This window comes from Delphinapterus leucas, chromosome 10 (genome assembly GCF_059928025.1).
Source record: "Delphinapterus leucas isolate spDelLeu-1000000601 "Yukka" chromosome 10, BTC_Dleu_Yukka2, whole genome shotgun sequence".
NCBI lineage: Eukaryota > Metazoa > Chordata > Mammalia > Artiodactyla > Monodontidae > Delphinapterus > Delphinapterus leucas.
The window spans coordinates 12,732,901-12,748,819 of NC_143138.1; the positions used below are offsets into that span (position 1 = coordinate 12,732,901).

The 15,919-nt window shown below is 45.6% G+C and overlaps 1 protein-coding gene across 5 annotated transcripts in view; it reads right to left on the reverse strand.

Annotated features, from left to right (window-relative positions):
- ATXN1 (ataxin 1) overlaps positions 1–15,919 on the reverse strand; it is a 243,075-nt gene that overhangs the window by 177,510 nt on the left and 49,646 nt on the right. For all 5 annotated transcript variants that reach the window (XM_022586719.3, XM_089918378.1, XM_022586720.3 and 2 more), the window contains one exon: positions 10,150–10,207. The gene's annotated coding sequence lies outside the window, so the exon portion shown is untranslated. The remainder of the gene's footprint in view (positions 1–10,149; positions 10,208–15,919) is intronic.

The window sequence follows — 15,919 nt, forward strand, 5'->3', positions numbered from 1 at the left end:
AATACTAAATTTATTTTAAAAACAGCATTTCCAAGTTCTAAACATTTAAAAGGCACTCTTCTCTTAAGACAGAATCAACTTTAGAACCCAAGCCTTTTTTCTCCCAATATGTCAGCAAGCAAAGAGCAACAGAATGGGCTGAGCAAAGTCTATGGCTGGCCCTGCCTTCTCAGATTTCTCCCCATAGGTTTTCAGACACCAAGAAGCGCAGTTATACTCTCCCTCCTGCAAGTCAGAGCAAGAGCCAGAGTCAGTAGCAACAGCAGAATATGCATTAAAACAGTGACAAGAAAAGCGGCTCAGACCCCCTGCCCCACACGGCCACCATCTAACCAGCAACAAACAACAAGCATCACTTTCTAGGAATTTGTTAGTGGCTGTGATCATGTGTCCTCCTTACACTCAGGTTTCCTTTGACCAAATATTACATAGCAACAACTTGGTTGAAAGGCCCCTGGGACTCACCATTGAAAAAGAAGGCTTTGTAAATGACATATCTGTTCAGTATCTGCTCTTCTTAGCACAGGCACATTTCAGAAGTTCAGCCAATGGCTAGAGAAATGTTTGGGACATTGAAAATCCCCTCTCTGGCAACAGGGCTAATCTCATGTATGAATTTTTCAGTCCCTGAGTTGAGAAGACGTATTAAATACCCAGCAACGTGTTTATCTTCATTAAACAGCAAACGCCCTTTCAAACAAAATCCGACAGGACAGAGATTACCGTTCATGCTAATGGAAAGTGATCAAAAGCCCAAGATGCTTTAGTTAGCTTACTCTGAAGCCTGTTCCTGCTTCAGTTTCTCTGCAAAGTACATCAAAAGAATATAGATATCACTGGAGACTCGAAATGTTTACAGTCTTCTAGTAACAAGTGAGAAACTACTCTTGAAACTATACAAGATGGGGAACAAAGCTGACTGCCACCTTCTCCCTGAAACATAATACATCACAATCTATAAATAGTTCAGCCTTTCTGTTTAAATGTACAACCTCCCCCATCCCAAACATGATTGAGGTTTCCGATCATCTTGCTATTTCAAAGGAATCTTAAGAATCAATCTAACAAATTGTGGTGATTTTATGGGCTGGTAAGAGGGCTTGAAATAATGGGGAATGCCAAGTGTCTCCCACTAGAAGCAGGGCCCTACTCCTTGCTCAGATTGGAGAAGGGGCAAAGCTTTCATAGAGAGGAGCAGTTCACTTGCCAACTAGGGCAAGCAGGAAGGTCTACCCACCAAGGGCAGTGTCGGAAGGGCCAAGGGCATTCCAGGGAGAGGGACGGCAACCTGAAGCCCTCCTCCTCTATCACACTTTCTGCACCTCTGGCCAGAGATGCCAGCTTCCCAGACCCACACAGAAAGCAGAGAAGAAAGGCAGGAGGTTAGGAGTTTTCTTCTCCCCTGCTAGCATCTCTCCAACTCCAGCCTATATTCAAGGAAAAGAGACCTGAGGCTGATGGACTCCTGAATCCCAGGGACTCAGCACTCACTCTGGTTCTTGGGAGCTAAGAGTTGAGGTGTGTGAACTGCATACAATTTAGCTTCTCTCATTAGACTGTCCTCTGCCACTAGAGACAGGCGCCTACGAAATGTGATACGACTAGTCCCAGAAAGTAAAATGGGAATGCAAAACATTCCCCTTCTGTCACATCAGCCTTCTTTCTCCCTTCTATCAAAACTGGCACTCTCCTGTCAGGCTAAAACGACCAAGAAAGCAATGTGCAGCGGCCTTGTGAAGCTCAGATGAATTGTCAGCTTGCAAAATCTTGACCAACCAGCAAAATGTTGCCATGTATTTCCCAGAGCCATGGGGAGCTTGAGTCTGGTAACGAGGCAAACCAGCAGGAGAGAAAGACAGTTCTCACTGCGTGGACGGTGAGCCCTCTCTCATCAGGGGCTAGATGCTGCAACATTTAATTCTACGTTTAAACGGCCCACGTTTAAGCCATTATCTCCACTAGAGGGCCAGGACGGAGATGAAATTGCAGCCTGATGACTTTGCTGCTGATTTAAGAATTGATCCTAAACCTTGGGGAGGGCAGGGCAGGAAGAGATAAGGTTGGGGTTAAGACGATACGCAGTTACTCAAAGGGGGCTTATCTTGGTCTAAGGCTACCGCCAATTCTACCCAAGAAGCCTCAACTCATAGAACAACACTGTTACTGATATAAGCTCAAGGGCTTCCCTGGTGGCGCACTGGCTGAGAGTCCGCCTGCCGATGCAGGGGACACGGGTTTGTGCCCCGGTCCGGGAGGATCCCACGTGCCACCGAGCAGCTGGGCCTGTGAGCCATGGCCGCTAAGCCTGCACGTCCGGAGCCTGTGCTCCGCAACGGGAGAGGCCACAAAAGTGAGAGGCCCATGTACCGAAAAAAAAAAAAAAAAGCTCGAAAGATATATAACATAGGACACCTTCAACAGCCACCTGGGCTCAAAAAGTCAGTCTCAAAAAGGAGTCTCCAACTCCTCCCCTTGTTTCTTACATCCACACAATCATCCCATTTTGGTCAATTTTTTCCTTGTAGTGTCAACCACATCTGTCCCTTCATAATGCTCCCAAGTTTTCAAAGTCTTATCTCCTTTTGCCTGTAATAACCTCCCAACCAGGGCCCCCGTCTCTGGTTTTCTCCCCACCATCTCCTGGGCCGTGAACACAGTTGTAAAGCTAATCTCACTGAAACAAGGCTGGTCCCATCACCAGCTTGCTGAAAGATCTCCAGTGATTACGAACCCTCAGTTCAGGACCCGCTCCACAGCGCTGCCCTGCTCACATTAAAACAAAGACAGGCAGGGCCCCTCCATCTCCACCGACCACCCCCCGCAAACCAGAAACAAGCCCCATTTTCTAGGAATCTGTTAGTGGCTGTGATCACTGGGACTCCCAGCATTCAGGTTTCTCTTTTTTTTTTTTTGTGGTACGCGGGCCTCTCACTGTTGCGGCCTCTCCCGCTGCGGAGCACAGGCTCCGGACGCGCAGGCCCAGTGGCCATGGCTCACGGGCCCAGCCGCTCCACGGCATGTGGGATCTTCCCAGACCGGGGCACGAACCCGTGTCCCCTGCATCGGCAGGCGGACTCTCAACCACTGCGCCACCAGGGAAGCCCTCAGGTTTCTCTTGATCAAATACAACACACGGAGACGTGGCTGAGAGGCCCCGTTCTTTGGTCTGACACATGTGCTGTGACCCCTACCTACCTTTCCAGTGAGATCTGCCCCAGTCTCTATGAGCATACCGCTTTCCACATTGACTCACACACAGAGTTTCCAACTTATTTTTCACATTCGGCTGCTATGCTGGGCTCGGCCATGCTTTGCCCCTGTCTGGAACCCCCTTTCTCCATTGATCTGGAGGTGGATGCTGCCGTCTGCCAGACCCCAGGACTGGAGGCAGCAGGTGCACGTGTGAGAGAGCCTGACGCAGGGGAGAGACGGTGCAGTGCAGTCAAACACACCTGGGCTGGAATCACGGCAGCATCCTGGACAGGTTAACCTCTCCTTAATTCAGTTTCTTTGTTTTAAAATGAGGACAGTAATCTCTACCTGGTTCAGGAGGAACACGGCTAGAAGGGCAGCTGGCACCAGATAACACATGAACTGTGACTTCACGCAGGGGACAGACAGTGACAGGGCCGAGACAGGGCTGAAGCATGAAAGGCTGGGCTTTATCAGGAGCTCAACCACCAGCTAGATTGGATTTAATCTGTTCATGTCTTCATGATTTTCCACTCACTGTGGCTAATCAATGTCAGCTCTGTTATTATTATTTTTTTTTAAATAATGCTCTTTTAATTTTAATCAACATCTTCAAGCCAGGCTTAGTTTTTCCAAGTCTGGGTTCGGGGGCTGTCACGTGCATTCCTGTTATAAACACAATCAGTCACGAGTGACAATTCATCGCTACGTTCATTCATTCCTTCACCCGACAGATATTCATGGAGCACCTACAGTGTGCTGGGTGGGAGAAACACAAAAAGGAATCTGAGGATTGGAAAGGTGGGAGCTTATGTATAAAAGGCTGAATGCCTTGTCTAGGACATAGCAGGTGGTACATGCCCTTTCCAGGGCAAAGCTCTGAAGCATTTCATCGCTCGTGTAATTCTCCAAGTTTTCTCTCTCCCCCTGTGATTACAGGGAGGTCTCTAGCTGGTAGGATAAAAAGATCCATGCAGCCTGCATCGGGGAGCCATGCGTGGAGGACAGTGTCCTGCAGAGACACCAGATTCACAGCGCACGCTGATTGAGGGAGAAGGAAACTTCTACTTGGTTAAGCCAGTGAGAGTTTAGGATTGACCCTCTGAAGCATGAGGCCCATCCTATCCTGACTAACACGATGACTTTCATTTTCTCTACTATCACCATTTGGCAATTAATCATGTGTAATAATGCCTTGTGATCGTTCTCATATTGACTGCCCTTTACTTCTTTTGATTTCCTTAACTTTACCTGTCATCGCACCTCTTCAAGTAAGCAAGAGCCTGTTAAACACAACAACCTTAGTTTATACTCCTGGGTTCTCCTTTTCACCCTCCAACTCACTTCCTCTGACCTCCCATTTCTCCCCAAATTTAGCAGTGAGCCTTACACAGAGCAACTGTAACTCGTAATTGATGATTTAACAATTTTCCCATTAAGAAATAATCCCCCAAATATAATGACAATTATTTACTTTCATTAACTAATACCACTCTGCTGGCACGGATAATTAGGAATTAAGCACAATAGCTACTATAAAACTTTAGGGATTCATCCAGGGACCTACATCAACCATGGCTAATCACAGGTTGACTCGGTGATCATTTCTTACTGTGGCCCTGTTTAACGATATGCATCTGGGCTTCTAGGGTTCCCATTTAGTCATTCATTCGTCCGTCTATACGGTCCTTCTCCGAGAATCAGCAGACAGTAACAGCTATAGAAACAGGCTAGCTGTGAGACCACAGCCTAGTCACCTCAACTCTCTACGCCCCAGTTTCCTTATCTGTGAGAGTTAAAAATGTATCTGGGGCTTCCCTGGTGGCGCAGTGTTGAGAGTCCTCCTGCCGATGTAGGGGATGCGGGTTTGTGCCACGGTCCGGGAAGATCCCACATGCCGCGGAGTGGCTGGGCCCGTGAGCCATGGCCGCTGAGCCTGCGCGTCCGGAGCCTGTGCTCCGCAACGGGAGAGGCCATGACAGTGAGAGGCCCGCGTACCAAAAAAAAAAAAAAAAAAAAAAAAAGTATCTGGTAAGCTTGTTGTGAGGATTACATACATTAATACATGCAAGTACTTAGAAAGTTGTTTTAAGCACTAAGAGACAGCAGTACCTGGCATGTGGTAAAGAGTGCTAATATCATTTACATTTACTGAGCACCTACTACATGGCAGGTATTACAGAAACAGGGACAAATAAGGTTTCCCAGTTCCCAAGGAGTTTACAATCCAGTAAAGGTGATAAATATATAAACAAATAAGTGAACTTAAGTGTTACAGAACCATATCCAGAAAGAGAGCACACACAGCTGTACACAAAGAAGATGCAGACATGCGCGCTCGCGCGCACAACTCCTGGCAACTGGCAACAAAAAGGTGCTCCTTCCCCTTGGAAGAAGGGAAACTGAAAGATTCCACAGAGAACTGACAGATGAACTGAGTGTTATGATATGAATAGGTATGTGCCAGGCAAGATGGGGCACAAGGACATCCAGGCAATTAAACGTGAGAAGAGGCATAAAAACATTTCATGTATTCCAAGGTTTAATCAAATGCCTATGTGCGTGTATAGCTTCGAGTACTGCGATACAGCAACGATACGGGTGAGGTTTCTGCTTTCACTACCGTCCTAAAAGAGGAGACTAACAATAAACCAGTTAACAGATATACGAACCAAGGAGCTACGAAGAAAACCCAGTGGGTGAGATGGCCAGAGGGAGACTGGGGACCAAAGTGTGGAGAGTGAGAGATGAGAGCAGAGCCAGAGGCCAACAGCACACTCCATTCCTCTGTTTTCTATGGGAAGGATTTTCTCGAAGCCCTCCTGGCGTTTTTTTTTTTACTTCATCCTTTTTCTTTCCCAAGGATGTGGAGTGAGGTAGCTGGCTGGAGGCTAAACCCAGCGTGGACCATGCCTCTCCTTGGGAAACTAACTCCACTGGGTAGGGTTAATCCACCACTGGGTAGAGTTAAAATGTTGAGCACGGGGTAGGGGGGCAGGGCGGCTGTGCACAGAACTGGGGTCTCTTTTTCCTTCCTTCTTTACAGTGGCCTGCAGACCCAAAACTTCCCTGCGGGTAGACTGTGATCAGGCCCAGACTAGAGAATGAGTTGGGAAGCTCTTTGGTTCTCAACCTGAGATACAACTTCTAACCCAGTTAACCGTCATCCGTCACCGAGGTGCACCCTGGCTCCATCTGCCTTATAATTACACTTGTACTGGCTCTCAGTTGGCTCAGGACTTGGGAAGGGAAGGGTACTCTTTGAAGATAAAGGTTTTTATACAATAAAAACCTTCCCTCCTCCAACGGACCTCAAAACTAAATTAGGAACCACTATCCTAATCTATCAAACCTGTCACCTTATTGAAAAATCCTTCCAATCGCTTACTTAACAGCTCCAAAGACATGGCTAGGGGTTTGACTGAGAGGCCTGGCCCAAAAGGTATAGTAAGGCTAATTCAACCAAAGTAGTGAATATTGGGGGAGAAGAAGGCGGGGCGGGGGGGGATGACTTCAGTGCCACTGTGAAACCCTATGGTACACAGGTCATGGTCAGTAGCCACAAAGAGGAAGAAGAGGAAATGTGAAGTCTTTAGATATTCTTACCTTGTGATTTCATATCTACATGGTTTTTTTTTTTTTAAACCACAGCAGTTAAAGAATTTCTTGAATTTATCTTTTCTCTGAAGAATTTAAAAGAATTTAGTATATTTACACACTTGCCTCAAAGCTTCCTTATGAGACTGGATGAGACTATAATGTTATCATGAAGAAATATTAATGTATGGTTACTATCTACAGCGCTCAGTTCTGAGCATTAGAGAAAAAAATAAAAAACAGATGAAGAGAAAGATAGATGGTTCCTGACCTTGAAGGCCTTACCCTCTAACTAGAAAGAGTTCAGGCCCACAAAGCATTATGTATTAAAAAAGGAAATACAAACCAAATGTCAAATAGATGGTAAAGATTTTTTAAATGTTTCAGGAGTTTGGGGGGAAAAAGCATCTGTTGATATCAAGAGTGATTATAATGGTTTCATGGAGGATTTTAGAGAAAACATCAGAGAAGTGTTAAAACCTCGACCCCACACACTGGAGAGACTGCAATTGGAAACTGCATCTCTGGTGGAAGCTCCTAGAAGGTGTGCCACGTGCACTGATTTCTGGGTGCAGCCCTACCGTGCCTGGCGCTGCACTCTGCCCCGGGAGGGGTCTCCTCAATCCCTGTGGAGCACATTAAACGGGTCCTCTGTTTCCCTAGATCTCACACCGCTGTTTCCCTGCCCACTTTCCAGCCAGGAGCAGCTGACCCCAATATACAGGAAGTACTCTGCCCACTGAGCCACCCTGCCAGGGCTGCTTGGTCACAGGGATGATGAAAAGGACAGACTCTCCGCCGACTTGGCTTTGCTGAGGCAGGGAGGCTCTGCCAGCTCTGCTGGCACACTCGGGGCCCTGCAGAATTTTACTACAGACACCGCCTTCCTCCTCGAGTCCCCAGCTCGGTGGGGACAGGAGGCAAGTGTTAATAGCAGAGATAGCAGCCCACACTCTCTACAGGAGGGGAAAGGCGGGCCAGGATAAGGTGGAAAATAAAAGGAGGCATCGGGGCTGTGCTCAACCTGCCCGGGATACACTGGCTGCCATAGTCATTATATTTTTTCTGGCTGCAGAGACATGTTGCTATGGAACCAACACATGCCATTGCTACTTGGCCTCTAGCAAATAAAATCCCAGCACTGGCAAGAGCATTTCCCTAGATTTCCCTTAAAGGGACACCATCGAGGCCGAGCACTGTTCGAGCTTGGAAACGACAGCAACCTTGTTCCCGGGTCCAGCCACCCCGCATGTACCATGAGCTGGAGCCCAGTGACACGTTTTTACAAGGCGGACCCGCGTGCAGCACGTGGACCTGTGTGGTACAAACCCAAGATGTGGGGATCAGCCTCTGAGTTGCTTTTTGAAAACTCACGGCTTCGGTGTGTGTTTAGTTTTCCCCCAACTGGTAAAAGCAAACAGCTTGTAGTATTTGGGATAATGATTTGATACCTCCTGACTGTCGACTTCAAGCTACTTGCAACCCAGCAGGAAACCGAAGTTGCTACAAGTGGCCGGCGTGAGTTCAGGTGGTCCTTATTTTATCGCTTTACCATTTCTTACCTCACACCCCTCTCTACCAGTTTATTCTTTACTTAAAGAATAGCACAAAATAGGCACGGAATTTAGCACATTCCCCCTTTCCTAAGGCCCTGAACTGTGTCCTGTTTTAGTCTTTATCAATCTCTTAGTTCCACAGAGACCCTTTGATTCCCTAGGTAGCAGCAGACCTCAGTGTTCCATGTTATACTTTGGTGTGCTCTGGGGATAAACCTTCTGGGCTTTTCTTGGATAAGATGAGGAAATGGAAACCCTCACACTCACAGTTCTAATAATGCACAATTCATGCACATGGAGTATGGGGAGACAGGAGAGATCAATTTTAGAGTAATACGCAGGCGGACGGCCTCTCAGCGAATCAGCAATCCATGTCCTAAATTCCGTACAGTGCGTTGGTAGAAAGCAGACTACCTCTGTACCCTGAAAAGCAGGAAACTCAAGTTCCTTTACAGGGACTCCAGTAAGGGCAGAAGAGAAGCCCCCATTTGTTAAGGTAAAGTGATTAAGTTGACAAGTGGGATAAAATAACGGACACAGGCTCTCAATACTACGCTTGGGCCAATCTCTAGAGGACATGGAACATTTTGGAAATAAGTGCACCTAGATCATCAACCTAAATGAACATGATCCAGAGCCAGGTCTGGCACAGGCATCTCGAAAGAACCACAGGTAGGTTCACCTTCTGGGATCCCATATTTGTATATTCGCCGCAACACCCCACAACTGTGCCCTCATGTACAAAGCATAATTTTTTTTTTTTAGTGAAGAAATGTTTCTCCGAGAGTCTATGATTGCGGGCCAAATTTGCACAGCAATTCAAGAAACCTGCTAAGCCTCGCTCTGCAGGTGCAGACAGCCCTGAGTGGGGGGCGTGCCGCTCTGCAGTTGGCCAGCAAGCACCTGCAGGTGCACCTCGGCGTCTAGCTGCAAAGCAGGTGGACCACCGAGTCTCAGCACGTGACGGGGCATTGCAAATGCGGTGGTTTGGTAAAGGCGCAAAGGAAACAAAAACTAGGCCCTCTCAGATGAGGTCCAAAATGGAAACGTTCTGGGTACCTCCATGCAATCAACCTCTCTCGTCTTGGTAGTAAGCAAGTGTGATTATTAGAAAGTTAAGTAGCAACAAGCATCACTCCTGACACTTGCCTTAGAGGGACGTTACCATTAGTTTATCAGGATTACATCGGGTTGAACTGCCTGTAACTCTGTATCCCCAGAAGGTACTGGGATTCAAAGGACAGCTCTGTGTGGGATTGTGATGGGGGAGGGCATGACCCCACGCAGCTAAGAGTTAAATGCCTCTCTCATAATCTAGGCTTAGATGCCAGGGTTGGGGGAAGCCCTCAGGGCCTCAGCTGTCCCATCTGGACATAGGGGCTTTGCTAGATGAGCTATAACATCCCATCTAGTGCTCACATCCTATGATTCTCTGTCGTGGTGTTAAAACAAAACAGTATGTCACAGGAACAAAACGAATGGGTTCTCCTTGCCCACGGCCGTGTTTCTGTGCATCAGCCACTGGGGGGGGGGGGCGGGGGCGGGAAGAAACTTCCTACCTCATCCCCTCTGCAAACTGAACAAGGTAATAGTAACGGTGGTAACAACTCAGAAGAGACAAAACCTGTGAACAGCCAAAAGAAATGGCAGAAAAACACCAGGGGAAACCCTCCCCTCCAAAGGAAAGGGGAAATGTAATGAGTACAAAGAGTCTCTTGGTTCCAGGTAGGAGAAAACTCCCAGAGAATGCGTGCTAAGTAACGTGAGTAAAAAATATATATAAAGGAGTCAAAGGATTACTCACCCTGTGAAAACAGATTGGTTTCTCTTCACCCAGAAAACGGACTAATTTCTTTGGAAAACTGGAAGAGAAAGAGATTAAAAATAAAACATTAAATCCATCCCATAAACCAGCACAGGTATGCAGGCCGGAGAGATAAGAAATCCCAGCGCCTGGCCCTCTGGTACTTACTAGGTGCACAATTAATGTCTGACGAACGTGGACGGCCCACTGCTTGGCTGACTACTTGAATTTTAAAGACGGAGCTTTGAACAATTAACATGTAGAAAATAATCACATGCATGATCCTCTTATCTCGAGATGCGTGAATCTTTGACAAAGGAGTGCCGTGGCGCCGCAGGTCTGCAAGTCTTGCAGTTTACCCAGCCTCCAGACGGAAAAGCCCACAGACGGCGACAGGGGCACTTGACTTCCTGGGCAAGGGGGTCCTACACAAAGAACCTGGAGAGACACCCCCCCTGTGTACCGCACACGGTGAGCAGGACATGGCGATACTCTTAGCTCCTCAGTGGAGAGGGAGGCTACCATTTATAGGGGGAATTGAGGCCAGGTGGGCTCACTGGTTACCAGGGAAACCAGCAGCTAGGGCGGGGGCAAGCACGTAGGCAGTTACTGATTAAGGCCTATAATTAGGAGCATTGGATAGTCATGTGAGTGAAGCCGAGCCTGGTCGAGCACGGCATGTAGAGAGCAAGGGAACAGCCATCTTGAATGGCCTGACCGTACAATACATACGCCACATATACTGTGGTGCCTGGTAAATCATTTTTTAGGTGGATCTTTAAAAATGTCGTGTCTGCACCTCCACAGTGGAGCTAAATGAAGATGTCTTCATAGTAACCAGAGCATCCCATCATGTCACTTTGCCTTCCCCCAAAATGGGGCACCCACAACTCCATGCATCCCCCACTGAAGTCCACGATCCCAAGGGGGTCCATAATCAAGCTCCTACGGGAACGTGGACTGGCAGAGAGGCACCGCGGGCCACATATCAGGCGGACAGAGTAATCCCGTGAGGAAGCCAGTGTCTGAGATAAAGTGTGGGAAAGAACCGAGATGATGTGCATACTGGAAGAGGAAGCCTGTAAGACAAAGGGAGATAAGGCAGTGTGACAGCCACGGACCGTTTAATCTGCATCACATAAGGGGCTAAACTCAAGATCCAAGTTTTTAAAAATTTCCAGAGACTGTTTTAAAGATGGCTTTGCAGGTTCAGCAGGGGGTGAGGCAGTGCTAGTCTAGCTCCCGAGACTGGCAAATTTCACACAATCCCAGAGCATGGGGGATTCAGCCTCCAGCTCTAAGAAGGCCACTGCTTTTCCTTCCTTTTCCCTAAAAGGAAAAGAGCACTGAGGCCTCTAGGGCTGTATGCAGTGTCTCCTCCTCAGGATGTGTCCACTGGCCAGAGATTCCCAGACCCGGCGTCTCAGAATCTTCTAGGCAATCTTCTCCTGCAGAGTCCCAGGGGGAAGCTCACCTACCCTACCGCCAGCCTGTGAGAGGAGAATTAAGGGCTACTGAGACCACGTGATTCTGCCTTGAGAAGTTTACACTCTAACTGAAAACACTGCAGGGAAACACGGCAAGCGGTGAAAGATGGTCCACGCTGGTAAAATCTCTGAGCACCTTCTTTTGAAAGCAACGCTTTAGAATCCACTCACGTACATTAACCTTTTCATCCTCAAGGCAGACGAGATCTACGGTGAGATTCACCAAGACCCCAAACGCTGATCTTAGAGTCAGATCTGAGCCTGAGTCTCAGCTCTGTCACCCACCAGCTGTGCGACGCGAGTAACATAAACTCTCAGAACCCTTTCCTCATTTGCATGATGGCGGCAATAGTACCGACTTCACATCATATTTCAGGTTCTTAGTGCGGTGCTTGGCATGCAGGAGAGACTCAATAAAAAGAAAACGCTTTCACGCCGTGTGGCACAACACGTCTACAGATCTGTGACAACCGACAAGACAGAGAATGGCTTTTTTATAATTTCATGATTTATCAAAGGTGTGGGAGCTTTGTGTTCCCTTTCTCCACCCACCAAAATGAGGTGAGAAAAATGAGAACAAAGTAAAACCATTTACTGTGAACACTTAGATAATACAGATAAGGGAGGGAAAAACCCCAAATAATATAAATCAGCAGAAGTCCCACTAAAAATCACTTTGAACATTTTGGCTTCTACGGCTCCAGGCTTTCTCCTATGCTCAAGTGTACAGAGTATATTATGCATATGCTTACATAAATAAAATTATATACATACAATTTATTCATAACATTCTATGATAGCATTCGTATTGTTCTGCAGTCTAATATTTTACTTGTTATATTGTAAACCTCTTTTAACATGAATAAATCCATCTCCATCATTAATTGTTTAAGAGCTGCAAGAGTACTGCGCTGAAAGAATGAACCACTAAATGCATATCTGCTGATTTACAGAATCTATCAGTGTCCCACATTTGTGAGAAATGACTACACCTGGGGTAGTGTGTGGTTCTTTTCTATATTTTCGGTAAGAGTCAGAAAGACAGCTTGTTGTGACCAACTAGAGGGGTGGGATAGGGAGGGCGGGAGGGAGGGAGACGCAAGAGGGAAGAGATATGGGGATATATATATATATATAGCTGATTCATTTTGTTATAAAGCAGAAACTAACATGCCATTGTAAAGCAATTAAACTCCAATAAGGATGTTTAAAAAAAAAAAAAAAAAGGAAGAAAGGCAGCTTGTATAAATGTCAGAAGTCTTGGGGACTTCCCTGGTGGTCCAGTGGGTAAGACTCTGCGCTCCCAATGCAGAGATCCCTGGTTGGGGAACTAGATCCCGCATGCCACAACTAAGACCCGGCGCAGCTAAAATAAACAAATAAATAAATAAATAAATATTTTTAAAGAAATAGCAGAAGTCATAACAAAATAGTGTTTTGGTTTGAGTGCGTGCAGCTGAGAAGAATACAAACTAGTACATACACCACAGAAGAATAAAATCACAAATCACAATATTCAGTGAGTATCCAGTATATTGAAAGGGGACATTTTAAAGACTAGGGCTACTGGTGGATAGAAATGCCTATTTCAAGTGTGAAATGATAAGTCTGAAGTTCAAAAAGTGTCCCTGTTTTTCAGTCTGATTATGGTGGAGTGACTTAAGGATACAGAGAAAAGTAAACTGAAAATTGTAAACCCTTGAGTGAACCTAAAAATTAGAATCACGCTATATGAACTTGAAAACAAAAAAAATCAGAATTTATCATATTTAGAAGATATCAAGAGTTGGAATGCTCACGTAGTCTCAACATTTCTAATCTAACTTCCTTCTCAAAGAGAACGGTTGGTTTGGTAAAAACATATGTGATACAGCTTAATTGAGTCGTACGACAGACACATCGTTGTCCTTGATTGAGAAAATTGTGCCATACCTATAACTGTGACTGACTAGCATCATTTCAGGAAAATACTACTTTTGGGGGGAGGCTGGGGAAGTGAATGTATCCCCACAATCGGCAAAATGTTTAGAGCGAATTCTTCCTCCAGTTATGAATGTAACCCTTTAAAGTACTGCCAACACTGCTCCTACAGGCAGGCAGGAGGTGGGGGACTGCCAGGAAGCAGCAGAGAAAGAAAGACAGGACATACTGTGGCAGCAGAGAAATGCCAAATCAGATACTAGTGGAAAATCCTGGAGAGAACAAAAGTGGAGAAACATGGAGCTTGATTTGTGAAACCAGTTGATAACTCCTCCACATGCTATACCTTCCAACAAAAGTTCATGCCTTGTCCAGCTTATGCAATTTTTAAAGAAAGTGACAATTTGTGGTGGGGCTCATGCTCTTAGAAGAGATTTCTACAGTTCTATTTTGACCATGAGAAATAGAATCAACATTGGGAGATAAGAACTCAGACCTTAAATTTTGGCACTGGATGCAATCAGAGAAAGCATCTCTTCAACAACTTCCACTAGGGACTTTACTGTATCAAGGAATATGGACTGAGCTACTTTTAACAGATCTCTTTTTATGGTACAATTCAGGAGTCTGTGAGATGTTCCTAGATCTAACCATGAACTTCTTACCGGGACAAAATTTTTGCTTTGCTTCACTCTCTTGTGGTCACTGCTTTCTCCATGAGAGAGAACCACATGGTCAGGCTGTGTTGTGTGCTATATAACGTCTCTTTTATGCAGGGAAACCTAATGATACACATTCTTAAATTTGCTTTCAAATTTGCTTTTGCATCCCTTGACGATGTACATGGGATGGCCCGGAGCACATTCTGTATAGCAGACCCAGCCATGGAAAATGATGGTTTAGATTCTAATGTCCCCATCTGATTGTGTGTCTCTGGTAAATATGACCTAGCCAGGAAAACTGCACTGATACTCTCCATTCCACACTCACAATATATTTTTGGACTACTGACTTTGGAAAATTCTGTCTTGCCATTGTATAATGTCACCCTAAGTAAGCACTGGATTCCTTAATATTACCTACTACACTTAGTGGGTGGCTAATTATGCCGACAAGTTTTTATCTATTATCTCTAATCCTCACAAAATCTCTGTAAAACAGTCCCATTGTGCAGATAACGAAAACAAGGTTCAAGACAAGTGACCTAGCCAAGGTCATATAACCAGTAGGTGACAAGGCAAGAATTCGAAGCAAGGTTTGTCTGGGTTTCAAGGCCAAAGAGAAAAGAGATGAGCACCATGGCACGGAGCATGTGGATGTCTACATGAAAGTCCCAGTACGTAGCATTCTGTCAAACACAAAAGACAGCACTTGCTTCCACTAAATAAGCAGGTATTTCTTTTTCAGGTTATCAAATGTACAGGGGCAGCAAGTGAGGGTGTTAGAACAAAAGTCGCCCACAACACTGAGTGACAGGCCATGCTTTAGCCATCCAACAGGTGCTGGGCAAGCATTCTTCAGGCAGAGCAGCAGGACCGAAGTGCTGACAGTTGCAGTGACACAGAATGTAGCCTCGGCAAGTCGCTCTAACAATTACTTCGCATCATGCTGATTATGAGCCACAAGCATGCAATCAACAGCACAGAGATGATCTTAAATTATCTCCATCAGCATTTTACTTCAGCTATCAAAGCGTGGCAGATGGAACATACTCTCATCTGACCTAAACGCAATGTTAATGACCCAAACACAAAGAATGTGCAGGAACAATAGTGGCACAAGGGCAGTGGCCTTGCTGCATGCCATTGGTTACAATAAATGCACTTTATTTCGTTCAACTTTTCCACTTACGACCTCAGAGTAAATAAATATTATTGATGTGTTTCTCATTTGATACATTTGTCCACAGTCTAACTCAATAGAAAGACTTAAGTAGGCTTACAAATTCTCCAGACTTAATATTGCATGTTGTACACATCTCTACAATCCAATTCCATTGTAAATTTTTGTGGGTATGCATCTCCTCCACTCAGTTGTGGCCCAGCTCTGAGAGCAGGGAATTTATGTCATTTATTTCTGTATTCCCAACATCTAGCCCTGGCATATATAGTAGACAATCAAAATATGCAGAAATTAATGAATTCTCATCGGACCATAAATAAGAAGGCATGCTTACTGAGTGCATGAATGACCCCCAAGTTGTTCTAAGGGCAATATCTGAATTCCAAAACTTGTCTACAAATTGAAAAGATGATTATAAATAGATACCATGAAACTCAGCAGATATCTGTTCATAGGGAGTAAAAACATACAAATACAAAAATAAGGAAATACTGCCCTCATATTAACTGAAGAAAATCATT